At 39.6% G+C, this 7125-nt stretch overlaps 1 non-coding gene across 1 annotated transcript; it reads right to left on the reverse strand.

The window, feature by feature from the left end:
- Positions 1-755: 755 nt before the first annotated feature.
- LOC121459960 lies at positions 756-890 on the reverse strand. Its single transcript, XR_005976021.1, has one exon. It is a non-coding gene; the product is annotated as a small nucleolar RNA ACA64 (small nucleolar RNA).
- Between the last annotated feature and the right edge of the window lie 6235 nt (positions 891-7125).

Genomic DNA, 7125 nt, shown 5'->3' on the forward strand with positions numbered 1-7125 from the left:
CTCATAGACCAAATCTTTGCTCAACCATCACCAGAGAAGCTAATTCTTGTAGTATATGGGAACTAAAAGAAGGACCCACAACCGGACAATGTACAGTGAGTGAGTGTCTTTGGAACACTCAGTCTTAAACAGGACCTCTTCAAATTAATCCCCTCCCCCACAAGTCTCAGGAAACTTTGGAGATGAAGGAACAGAAAGACTGTAGGAGTCAAATGAGGACAGGTAACTCCAAAGGAACAGTGTCTTCAAGGATTGATACACATAACGAATTCACAAAGACTGTGTGTGGCAACATGCACAGGTCTAAGCCACGTGGGATTCAGCACTCAGAAGGGGAAGTGGACATTGGCTCCTACTCCTAATCAAGAAGCCATCTGCAATGGATTACCACGGGCAAAGGAAAATTTAGTTTTCTACAATAAAGCCTCATTAAGTACATTAACCACGCTTAAGGCAGGTCCCATGCTCAGGCCAACACAAAATGAACTCAGTGATATTTTTGTTTAAAACAATTATGATGAAAAATATTCGCAGTAATTTGACAGAAATTTCCTATTAACCAAAACCTGGATAAGAGTCTGGAGCCTTCACAATAACATTTTAGAAGTTAGACATTTTAATTAAACAATGGGGACGGCTAGAGCCTGCCATCCTTGCTGTCTGGGCCACAGCAGCCTCCAGAAACCATGGAGAAAATATGTAGTTAGAACCCCTACCAGAAGCCAGAGCCTTCGAACAACTAAGTGATCCTTTCTGGCTGTCTGGGCCTGGGTTTCACCTGCCCACCCCTGGGTAGCAGGTGGTAATCTGAGGCCTCTAGTGGTTCTGAGCAGCAAATTAAAACCCCCACATAGGCATCAAGGCCAATGCAGGGGTGGTTTGGGATGAGCATTGACCTTCAAGGCAATTTTTAATAAAAGAGATTTTATCAAACTCTTTTCCATGATGACTCATTCTAAACCAGAGGAAATTAAATGAACAAGGAAGGCAAAAAGTTGCCATGTATTCACTCTGAATTTCCTTTAGAAAAATAAGACTGAACGGCACAATTACAAGTTATGGTCCCACACAGTAAGCCAGTGAAAAGTCAAGACATGTCCATTTTATATACGTTTTTTTCTTTTTTTTTTTTTTTCACTGAAGCTTGGGTAGAAGACAGGTTCATTATCAAGGGAAGTGTGTGCCTGTTAGAAAATACAAGAGTCACTCAAAATTCTTTGGGCAGCATTTGGGACTCTGGACTTTGAGAGAATCCGCTGCAAAGCTCAAAATGCTGTTGCTGTGTACAAACTTCTGTTTGTCTGGAGCCTTTCTAGCCTAGTCAGTATAAAAACAAACTTTCTTGTTTGGGAAAATAACTAGAAATTGGAGGATGAGAAAGAGTGAGATTTTGAGGGAATGACAACCACCACAATACAAGAAAGGGATGACGTAGGAGGCACGATAAGGAAGTGCTTAAAAGAAATACAATGAAGGCAGGAGAAAAGCCAGCCTCAGATGGACTTCCTGTCTTGACCCTTAATAGCCAGACCACTTATAATATATTTTTATATTTGCTCATTTCTTTTCAGCAAAGTTGTATGTTTGTGCACACATACATATGTGGATTGCATACATAGTATGTACGTATGTGCATGCTTGTGTGTGTTCTACATGTATGTTGAGGACCTATCTCTCCAATATTTCATTAACATGATACACCTTTGTCAAATGCTAACATGGTGTGCTTTTAGCATGTCTCTCAGTACAGTTATATCAAAACCTGCAGCCAACTCAATCCATAGCTTGCCTACAATACATTATTAGTTAATATCAAACAATAATGCATGAATATGCTTGTTCCAACAACTTTGTTTTTTCTAGGGGCAAGTAATCATGTCTCCTAAACTACTCAGTTATCTAAAAGTCAGGAATAAAGCCTACGCCAGAAATTGTCCCCTCATTGACCTGGATATGAGAATGCTACCTCCAGAACTGACTTCTGTTATTCATTAGACATTATTTAATATCTTGTTAGTGTTTCCCACTCAGAGTTATACTGACTTCACAGAAGTGTCAGAGTCCACTTTGCCAAACACCCAGAAACATGGCTTGGGACTGAGTCCTGAGGAGAAGCTGTAAAGATGTTGGGGTCTGTGCCAGGCAAAGTTCAAGTTGTCTTGCAGAGGGTGTTTCTATAAATGGGGACATTAGAGACTCTGCTGTCTGCCCCAAAACAAAGTAAGAACTATAGAGAAACCTCTGTGATCTCAGAGAATATATCATTAATCATTACCAGACTGGGTAGAAATATGCATGAAAAGGGCTGTCCTGGTGAATCTCAGACAGACATGAGAAACACACTGAGGACAAACAATACTGTTAAAATGTCAGCAAGCTTTGCTTGTGCCATTTCCTGGTGCCTGGTGGTAGGCAGAACTAAAACTGAGCATGGGGCTAAGGAGATTTCTAAGAAAGGCATTGAAACAGCAGCCTAAGTCAGTCTTGAAATTTATAGTAAAATGAGAGAAGAAAGAGATACATTAAAGGAATTATTAATAAAAATAAGAATCAAAATTGTTGATTTTTCAAACTCTCAGACTACTTGTACTACAAAAAATAAGGAAACTTATTCTGAGAAAAGTCTAGGTTATATAGCTGAGTGACCATTTGATATGCACTTTGCTATGTGTACTAGTCAGGGTTCTCGAAAAGAAAAGAACTTATAGAATGAATACATATATATGAAGCTATGAACACCTATGTGTGCATTCTTATATGAATATAACTTATGTATATATCAAATACATTGCATGTATTTATTTGTATATGTGCATATATATGTATATACATGAATGTATACATATATGTGTATATGTGTGTACATATACATACAAACATACATACATACATACATACATACATATATGGAATTGATCAGAGTGGCTTGCAGGCTGTGGTCCAGCTAGTTCAACAATGGCTATACCAATGGAAGTTTCAAGAATCAAGTAGTAGTTCAGTCCACATGAGTAGATGTCTCAGTTGGCTTTCAATATACACTGAAATCTGAAGATTTAGGTTCTAATAACAGTGAAGGGATGGACTTGCAGAGATCATGAAAGCAAGCAGGCAAAGACAGAGAACAAGCTTCTATCTGTTGCGTCCTTTACATAAACTACCAGCCGAAGGGGTGGCCTACATTAAAGGTGAATCCCTCACCTCAACGATGTGGATTAAAAGTAGATATTCTCACTTCATATGATTTGATTACAAAAATAAATCCCTCACAGATGTACCCAGGCTCTTGGGTTTTAGTTAATTCCAGATGAAGTCAAGTCGACAACCAAGAATAGCCATCAACCAGGTGTGTGAACCATAGTTTAAACAAGCAAGCATCTAAGGAGAAGTCCAGAAGAGACATTGGATTATACCCCATTGCCAACTGGAGTGAAATTAGGCAGATAAAATACAGAGAATGGAACAATACTGTCATATCTCTAGTCTTCACAAGATAAAATGAGCTATCCTGATGTGAACAGGTATTGTCCTTCAAAACTGAATGACCAAATAAATGGAGGTTCAGGACAGCCTCGGAGCCACCTGGACCCGGCAGTACTAGTCCCACCTTCTCTGTTTTAAACCATGGAGGCTTTACAAATCAGGTATGCAACTATGCAACACGGGGACTGGGACTGGAGCAAGACCACCCTGCAAATCAATTCGGGTAATATCGCCACCCGGTGGGCCCGGTGCATAAAGCAGCAAGCCAGAAAGGAAGACCTGGCCTGGCCTTTAAGACCTGTTTGGATTCTTCCCTAACTTTGCGTTTGTCTGGAAATGTCACTCCTCCCTTCTTTCACCGTCTCCCTTCTGGAGCTGGAGTATCCTTCATCTGCCTGTCTCATGATTTGTTTGGTGAGCTCATGATAGATCTGGTTTCATAGGTTTACAACAGTAATGGAATTTGTTTTTGTAATGAATTGTACCTAGAGTTTCAAACTTACTTAGCATTTGGAAGATTTTCAGTTTGAGAATCAATGCTAGAAAGAGGTAAGATTTTGGGAGCTGTAATGTATTTTATGTGCAAATAGAAATAAGTATTTGGGCAGGCTAGGAGCATGGTATATAAACTTTTTGTGACCCAAATCAATTTGTTTAAGCTTAAACCCCAATGTGGTTGTGCCTTCATACACACATGCCCTGTGTGACCAGGCCCTAGATAAGCAGTGTCCTGAGTCCTTCCCTTGATATTTCAAGATTACATCATTTTCTATTTTTCAAAGCATTGTTTTATTTAATGTGGTCTCAAAGTATACAGAGTCTCCTACTAGTATGGCAAGTAAGAGTCATGTAGAGTGATTGACCTGGAAACAAAATTAAAAGTGATACGTGGGATCACCAATTGTAGACTCCGTGACCCTTGTTTATGGCTAGAAACCAAGTAAGAAGGCGAACCAAAGGAAAAACATATAGTTGTCCTCTTGGCTATGGGAAGTAGACAAAATTGCCGGGGAGAAAATTGAGATCTTGGGGGTGGGGTGGAATGGGGGTAAGGGGAGATGGGGAGAGAAAAGGGAGAAGGGGAGAATGGGGGGAACTTGGGGAAAAAGGAGGATTGGGATAAAGAAAGGTTGGATAGGGGTGATGTGGGAGTGATTTCTTATTAATAAAGAAACTGCCTAGACCCATTTGATAGGCCAACCCTTAGGTAGGCGGAGTAAACAGAACGGAATGCTGGGAGAAAGAAGCTGAGTCAGGGAGTCGCCATGATTCTCCCACTCCAGACAGACGCAGGTTAAGATCATTCCTGGTAAGCCAGCTCGTGGGCTACACAGATTAATAGAAATGGGTTAGATCAATATGTAAAAGCTAGCCAATAAGAAACTGAAACTAATGGGTCAGGCAGTGTTTAAAAGAATACAGTTTCCGTGTAATTATTTTGGGTAAAGCTAGCCGGGTGGCGGGACACAGCCCGCCGCTCCATATTTCAACAGAGTGGCGCCCGACGTGATGGGCTAAATCCACTTAAAAACCTGAGAAGGCTTAAAAATAAGAAAAAGATAGCTTTTTGCTGTTTGTGGGTGGCGTGCCACAGAGAGAAATTGTCCTGACTCAGCAGCAGGAAAAAACTGGCTGTTTTAAAATGCCAGCTTTCTGGGCTGTGCCGCCATTACGATCTCTGTCTGGCTCCTGTGGGAGACAGAGCTTTTAAATGGAACATTTGGAGTAAAGCTCTACGGCTTGCTTGATGGCAATGTGGACTGCTGTGTGCCTGGAACTGTGTGTGGCTCAGGGGCACCAAATGGCTCTGAGGCAGGAGCAGCTTGGCTCAGCTCTGCCATGCTGAACTGTGCTGGTCTCAGGCAGAAACTACCGTAATTACCATAAAAACAGCGCATTTAAGGTTTCAACTGGGCAGGACACAGGCGGTACCGTATTACCTGTACATGGTGCAACTTAAGTTTTTAAGAACTGCTTAACATTTTAAGAAATGTTCCTGGATAGTAAAAAAAATGTTACAGATTCACAATAAAACAGATTCAGACATAAAAGACCACAATGTTGGATGAATGTACGTAGGCTTGAGAGAGAGAAGAAAAGAATATAGAGAATAAAGTTAATGGTTTAAAAAAAAAAAAGGTAAAGTCTTTAAAGAGACAGAGTACAGATAGTTAAGAGATTAAAAGAAATAAAGAAAAATAAGCCATGTAAAAATGGAAAATTCACAGAGAGTCTGGATAATGTACATTGTGTTTTCTTTAAAATTTTTGACTGTGAAGGAGCTAAGTACAGAGAGACATTTCATTATATGGACTGCCAAGTGTAACCAGAACGGATATCATGAGGGTATGACTTCAAAATTTGGGTCTAAGGATATGATGCTTTGGAGAGAGTCTTCTTTTGTTTTCACAGAGGATGAGACTCTATGGATTTCTTCTATTACAATTTGGTATGATAGACCACGCCCTCCTGAAAGGTTGTTGTGAACATCTTCAGAAAATTGCTCCGCTCAACTGCCAACTGAGATGAAACTAGCACACAGGTTATACCATGAAAGACCTAATTAACGACGCCCCCATTCAGCAGGAAGCAGTTTGGAGAGAAAAAACTGCGCCCATGTTCCCAAAATATTGTTTATAAATGTTCTTTTACATTTAAAGGGGGATATGATATAGGTATGAATAATTTGCATTGGTATGGATTTTAAGGTCAATTTTATTATATGTATATGTATTTCTGATCTTAAATAAGGTTGATTGTGTAGTTCATTTTTAAAATGTAATGTATAATTAGGAAATATAGGTTAATGGTTAATCATCAATAATAGTCAAGCTTGTAGTCATGTTAGTTAGATTTTCTAGATATATAGAGATATATTTCAGATAGGCATTCTTCATATCTCTCAAAGGCTACAGAATATGGCATTTAAAATATTTTAATAACTTAGGACTTTTCATGACAATGAGACACGTCTGCTCCTGGCAGCACCAATCTACTTCGAGAGGAAGATGGGCATCGAAGAGGATCCTTATGAAGTTGGATAGCCATTTGGGCAAGAAACTGCTCTTGCCTGGACTGTTGCATAAAATGGACACAGAGAACCCGCAGAGAGAGGACTGCTGAACTTGCCTAAAGGTGAGATGGTCTTTCGGGGTTCATGATTCATGAAAGAGTCTGCGAGACATTCTGCAGGACACAGCAGATAGTGACTGAACTGTCTTTAAAATTTCCTGCTTCATGAAAATGTCTGCTGGATACTTTGGGCCTGAAGGCTGAAGATGGATGCCCCAACCATACAAAAGAACTTTGGCTGACTGTCCAGGCAGCAAGATGTCTCTGTCATTTCTAGAGTTTTCTTATTTCTTGTTTACTTAGGTAGTATTATATCCTTCTGGAGTCTTTGATGGAGTTGAAGAATGAATAGATAGTTATAGTTTTCCTTAGTTATGATAAAAGATAAAATAGATATAAATATTACAACTGTAATTCTTGCTTGATAACTGTTTTGCTATATGTAATTTTACTATGTTAAAGTTAAAGCCTTTCTTTTTTGTTTAAACAGAAAAAGGGGAAATGATGTGGGAGTGATTTCTTATTAATAAAGAAACTGCCTAGACCCATTTGATAGGCCAACCCTTAGGTAGG

This window comes from Microtus oregoni, unplaced genomic scaffold (assembly GCF_018167655.1).
Source record: "Microtus oregoni isolate MIOR12 unplaced genomic scaffold, Mior012 000019F_ref0000042, whole genome shotgun sequence".
Lineage (NCBI taxonomy): Eukaryota > Metazoa > Chordata > Mammalia > Rodentia > Cricetidae > Microtus > Microtus oregoni.